This window comes from Eumetopias jubatus, unplaced genomic scaffold, assembly GCF_037043125.1.
Source record: "Eumetopias jubatus isolate StellerSeaLion01/CBP00866 unplaced genomic scaffold, mEumJub1_p1.0 scaffold_2, whole genome shotgun sequence".
Classification (NCBI taxonomy): Eukaryota; Metazoa; Chordata; class Mammalia; order Carnivora; family Otariidae; genus Eumetopias; species Eumetopias jubatus.
Window position 1 is genome coordinate 200,722,386 of NW_028274808.1, and position 6,000 is coordinate 200,728,385.

At 61.0% G+C, this 6,000-nt stretch overlaps 1 long non-coding RNA gene across 1 annotated transcript; it reads left to right on the top strand.

Moving 5' to 3' along the window:
- Positions 1-1,863: 1,863 nt before the first annotated feature.
- LOC114198191 (uncharacterized) lies at positions 1,864-4,233 on the top strand. Its single transcript, XR_003607054.2, has 3 exons — positions 1,864-2,155; positions 3,217-3,367; positions 3,889-4,233. It is a non-coding gene; the product is annotated as an uncharacterized LOC114198191 (long non-coding RNA).
- Positions 4,234-6,000: the final 1,767 nt, after the last annotated feature.

Genomic DNA, 6,000 nt, shown 5'->3' on the forward strand with positions numbered 1-6,000 from the left:
TCCTGGGAAGCCCCCAACCAACAAGGCCCTTCCCCATGCCTGAGGAAGGGAGGGGGTTTTACAGTCCAGTTTTAGACCCAGATAACCCTGCTTAAGGGGCAGGGGCTTAGTGGAGGAAGGAGGCTTGGCAGGTCTCATAGGGGAAGGGCCTTTCAGGGAGCAAATAGTTTCCCCCCACCCCCACCCCGAACCATAAGGGCCAAGTAGGCAATGTGAGCTGTAGAGAGAGAGTGAAGGTGTTCTAGGGAGAGGGAGCAAGGCCTTCAAGCTTGTCGGTGAGTGGAAGCTTCTGGGGAAGGGGCCCCACTGCTTAGGGCATGAGGGGCAGGAGGCAAGGTTCATCCCTACGAGGAGTGGGGGCTGGATCCTGGCCCCAGAGCCCAGGAAGCTGTGAGCAGCGGAAGGACAATCTGGCTGGGGCCTGAAGCGGTTGGCTGGCAGGAATGATGAGGGACAGAAGGCGGGCTGAAGACAAAGCATAAGCTGAGCTGACACCCTGCAACCTCCCTGCACCCCCCCCCCCCCCCGCTGCTGGGTGGGACTTGTGTTCTTTCAGAGATCTCCCAAATATCTTAATGTTAATACCTCGATAGAGGGGGAAACAACCTCAACTTGACAATGGCAAAGCCTCCGGTCAGTATCTTGTAGGTATTTTATAGGTCGGTCCTCTTTAGCATATGAAAATTCTTTTGAGAGGCGCCTGGGTGGCTCAGTCGTTAAGCGTCTGCCTTCGGCTCAGGTCATGATCCCTGGGTCCTGGGATCGAGCCCCACGTTGGGCTCCCTGCTCTGCGGGAGGCCTGCTTCTCCCTCTCCCACTCCCCCTGCTGTGTTCCCTCTCTCGCTGTGTCTCTCTGTGTCAAATAAATAAATGAAATCTTTAAAAAAATAAAAAAAATAAACCAGCTTCTTAAAAAAAAAAAAAGAAAATTCTTTTGAAACCTCCCTTTTCCTTACTTCCCCCAACTCCTGAGTATATAATCACCACTCCTCAAGACCCCAGGGCAGCAGCTCTCTCTGCCCAGGGGTCCTGTCCCTGCTTTAACAAAACCACCATTTTGCACCAAAGACGTCTCAAGAATTCTTTCTTGGCCGTCGGCTCCGGACCTCACCCCACCAAACCTCACCTATATTCCAAAACCACATCAGGGAGAGCAGAAGACCAGCCCAGCAGAGGCTGGGCCTCACCTGTGTGGGAGGCTAAGGTCTGCCTCTCTGTTGTACTGGGCATGAGGGGCCGGAGTCCAGCAGGGGGAAATGGCTGGACTGGCTGCTCTGAACGAGGCAGGGATGGGGGCATCCAGGGGCTTGGTTTAGGTCAGGCTGAGGCTGAGGTCCCCGAGGGCCTTAAGGAGACGTAGCCAGCAAAGGAGGTGCCCAGTTGCAGCTGGACAGAGAGCACATCACCGCCCCCCTGTCCCAGTGCTGCCTGGCAATGGGTCCCGGGCTGCAGAAAGGGGAGGCCTGGCTGCAACAGCTCACATACCCGCTGGCAAGACACACCCGGGGTCAGAGAAGTTACCCAGGAGTGTGGGGGCAGTGGGAGAGGCCAGAAAACCAAGTGGCCAGGCCCCGAACCCAGGCATGGGGGAGAGGCCCATGTCCACCAGGAGGAAACCAGGATGAAGACAGAACCACTGGAGAGGAAGGGCAAAGTTAGGGAAGGGGTGGCCAGAGGCAGGTAAGTCTATGGGAAAGCCTTTAGCCAACAGGGCCTCAGTTTCTCTATCTGCAAAATAAGGGTGGGGCCGTCTGCTGGTGAGTTGGCAAAATTTTGGCCTCATCCCGGCCTCCCATCTGTGACTCCACCCACCCACAGCTGAGTCTGGCTCTCAGGGCTCCCCTTCACCCCAGAGACTGGAATTCTGCCCCTCCAAGCCCACAGAAGTGTGGAAGTGGCTGGGTCAGCCAACATTAGCACCCGGTCACCTCACTCTTGGAACAGGGCTCCCTGTGGAGGAGGCCCAGTGCTGGCTCAGCCGGCTTGGAGCTCCTGACAAGGGGGTTCACCACCTTGTGGCTGGACAGATGTGTTTTCTGATGGCTCAGCAGACCGAGTGCCAGCCCTCTGCTGGGCCCCGGGCGACCCCACAGTGACGCAGGGAAAGCCCCGCACTTGCAGCTCACGGGAAAGAGCAGACACCATCGTGTCAACTGTGAGTGACCTCCTCCTGGAGTGGGTGGCTGGGGAGGGGGATAGACTGGGAACAGAGCAGGGAAAAAGCTAGCATGGGTGCCTCCAGCCAGAGCATGACAGCAGGGCAGGTCGGATGGGGGCTGGTTTCAGATGCCGCATTCCAGGGTGACGAATGGCAGAGGCCCCATCGTCAGGGTCATTGTGGATGGTCTGGACATACCACGTGCCCCAGAGAAATATCACCTGCAGATGCAAATCTGCCTCTGTGTGCAGGGCGTCTCGGCCAAACGGGAACCGTGTGCAGCCTCCCGCTTGGAGAGAATCGCAAACTCACGTTGCTCCTGCCCTTCCTCACCAGTGTAACTCCAAGTCTGGGGGGCGGGGGGTTGGGGGACATCCTGGCTGGGCCCTCGGGGCAGCTCAAGCAGCCTGTCCAGCCAGGGAATACGGGAGGCGGGAGGCAGGGGAGCTGGGCACCCAGGGGTCCCCCACAGGAGCCGGCAGGCAGGCAGGCACGGGTGAGGAGCAGGTCTTGCCGGGTGGGGAGGGTGTGCAGGCCGGCCCCGCCCCGCAGATGAGCAGAGATGAGTTGATGAGCTCTGGCCGGCCAGGGAAGACGAGTGGGGCAGGCCTCCCCAGAGCACGACCATGTTAAAGGCACACAAGTGACACCTGAGCCACACTCACAGGAGTGTGGCTAGTCCCTCTGCCGCACCCATCGCAAGGGTAGCCGCGGCTGCTGGTTTGGTGTGCCGTGCCAGGGCCCAGCACACCTAGAGGCAGCTGTAGCCTGGGGGTGGGGGTGGGGGTGGGGCAGGACCTTGATAAGATTAAGGGGGGGGTAAGATCGGCTGCTGGCCCAGGGGCCATCCCCTCCCCTAAAGCCTTGGAGCTGCCTGAGCCCTGACCATGCCCAAAGTCACGTCACTGGTGCCAGGCTCTGTGCTGATCGCCAGGCTTAGCACAGACTCCCAAGGCTCATGGTCCCTGGCCCACTCACCATCTCTGCCTGGGTATCTCTAAGCATCTCAGGTTTAACACATCCAAAAGCAAGGCCCTCATTTCCTCTGCCCTCCGCAGGCGCAGCCTTGTTCTTCAGGCCTCTCCTCCAACTCTATGCTTACACTGCCTAGAACGCTGCCCCCTCTCGGACCTTCACCGTACCATCCTGTCCCTGCCCTTGCCTCGCGGTATCCAATGTCACACCAGAGGGATTCAGTCACAGTGCCAGGTAGACCATGTTACCTCTCCACTCTGGAACCTCCCAGAGCAAATGCCTGAGTTCTCACTGTGGGCCCTGCCGGTACAACCCTCTGTTCTCTCTCTGAGCTTCTCTCCTCCCAGTACCCACCCCACGCCCAGGGGCCACACCAGCCTTCCTGCTGCTGGGGAGGGAGGCCGGGAGGGAGGGTTGCGCCTCCAGCACACCAGGCACATTCCCACCCCAGGGTCTTTGCGCTTGCTGTTCCCCCCAGACGATGCTTCCCCCAGATTTCTGTGTGGCTCACCTCCTTACTTCCCTCGGTCTCTTAGTCCTACTTTCTTAGACGGTTCTCTCCTCATTTCTCTTATTAAAGCTGCACACCACCCTCATCTCCTGCTCCCTCCTTCCCCGTCCTCCTCTGAACCCTTATGTATATATATATTTTTTTCTTTCCCCTTCCCCTAAACCCCTGTATATTTGTATTGATTATGGCTGGCTCCCTCACAAGGTCGGGACCATGCTCACTTGACCAACCACTGCTTCCCCAGGGCCTCGGTGCCTTCCTGGCACAAGAAGTGGTTGATGGATGAACAAAGACCTCAAGGGGCAGCAGGAAGGGGCCCGTGTAGGCAGCACTGCCCATCAGGGTGCCCGTATCCAGAGGACCCTGGAAGCATCAGCGTCCCCACCCGGTGCAGCCCCAGGAGGGGCCCTATGGTCATACCAAGTATCACCTCACTAGCTTGCTGTGGGGAGGAACGAAGGAGGCTCAGAACACCTTGGCAGGCTTGCTCCTGGGCTGGGCCAAGGCCACTGGCTGCACCCCTGCACCCTCTGGCAGCTTGCCTCCCAGTTGGGAACAGTGAGGAACAAGTGCCCACCCCGTCCCCCTAGCCACCTGTGTGTGTGTTGTGGGGGGCATTTCGAGCCACCCTGGGCGGTGCCCCTGGCGACACAGCCTAGCTGGTGAGGGAGAGGGGGTGGCACTGGGAGGGGGTGATGCTGGGAGGGTGGCGCCAGAAGTGGGTGATGCCGGGAGGGGGTGACTCTGGGAGGGGTGATGCCGGGAGGGGTGCGGCTGGGAGGGCTGCTGGCTGCCGGGCTCTGGAGACACCTCTTCCAGGGACCCACTCACAGTAGGTGCCCGGCGAGGGGGACAGGCTGGGCAGGAGCTGTCCGCCTCTTGCCACAGGCCGCTTCCCAACCTCAGGCCCGGCCACCAGTGCTCCTCACGCTGCCTTGCCCTGGGTGGGAGGTGGGGATGATTTTTCTTTTGCTGGAAGCGGGGGGAGAGCAGTAGAGTGGGAGCTGGGGCCAGAGGGGAGGCAGCGGAGGCTTACGGGAGGCCTGTGTGCTGGGCTAGAGATGGGGGGTCTCATCCAGACTCCAAGCCAGAGCCCCTCCAGCTGGTATCTGCACTGCCTCCTCACCCTCTCGCAGCCCTCCTGAGAGAACCAGCTCACTCTCCCTGCCCCAGGAGGCCTCCCAATGGCTAGCATTGCTGCCCAGATGCCCACCTACACCCCAGCCCCCCTACCACATGGCACAGAACTCGCTGGGCTTCCTTGCTAGCACCCCCACCAAGCAGGGGCCCTGGGGACCGAGGCTTGTCGGCCAGGTCTGCATCCCCAGCATCGTCCAGCACAGGGCCCTGACCAGAGGCTGCCCTCCATGGCTGGCCCCGTCTGTGGGCTCCTGGGTGGGCCGCCCACCGTGAGCACCTGGAGGGCAGCCCCTGCTTTGGGCTTGCCACATGCCCCTCATGCCTGGTCCAGGCCTGGCTTGGGTGTATGGGTCCCTGTGTGCCCCCTTCCCGGTCAGCCTGAGAGCCTTTCTGGGGACGGCCGAACCGAGCAGCCCTGCTGGCCTGGGAGGGCGCCCCTGGCGGGGGCGTATTCAGTGTGGAGACCCAGAGAGCAGAAGGAAAAGGGAGTCGTGGGGCTGTGAGCCCTCCCTGCCCATCCACCTCCCCTCCCTGAGTGGGCTGCACCCTGCCAGCCAGCCCCCAGCAGCCTCCCCCAAGCCCAGGCCGGCCACTGTCTCTGCCTGCTGAGGGGCTGGTTTGGGTGAATTTTCCACATAGAATAACAGTGTGAAGCTGGCCCCACTAGGAAGTTCTATTTTAAGACACCAACCCCATGGGTGGAGGACGTAGGGCCCACGCACACACTCCTATTTCTATTTTTAGATACAGCCACCTCTGCTCTCAGCCCCCGGAGCCCAATTTGGAACTTGGGTTCTTCTATTCTGGGTCCCACTTCCGGCCTTCGTGGTGCGGAGGAGGCGGGTGTTTGTACACAGGGAGCCTTCTCCTTCCCCCTCTTCAAGCCCCCACTCTGAAGCTCCTACAGCCTGCAGCCCGTGTGACCGCCAGGAAGGCCCCGGGGTCTGGCAGGGGAAGCCCACGGGGCTTGGGGAGGGGAAGCTGTGGCCCTCAGGACGGGAAGGCCTCCTGGAGCCCCCGAGGGGCCCCAGCTGTCAGCCCGCCCAGGGTCAGGGGACAGCCAGCACCCCCCCCGCCAGCACTGGACACCGGGATGAGGTGGGACCGTGAAACCTTCCTCACCCAGACGTGGGAGGAGTACGGGGGCCCTGCCTCAGCAGGAGTGAATGAGAGAGTTGTCCGCCGGGCTCCCCGAACTTCCTGCCCAGCTGGGCCT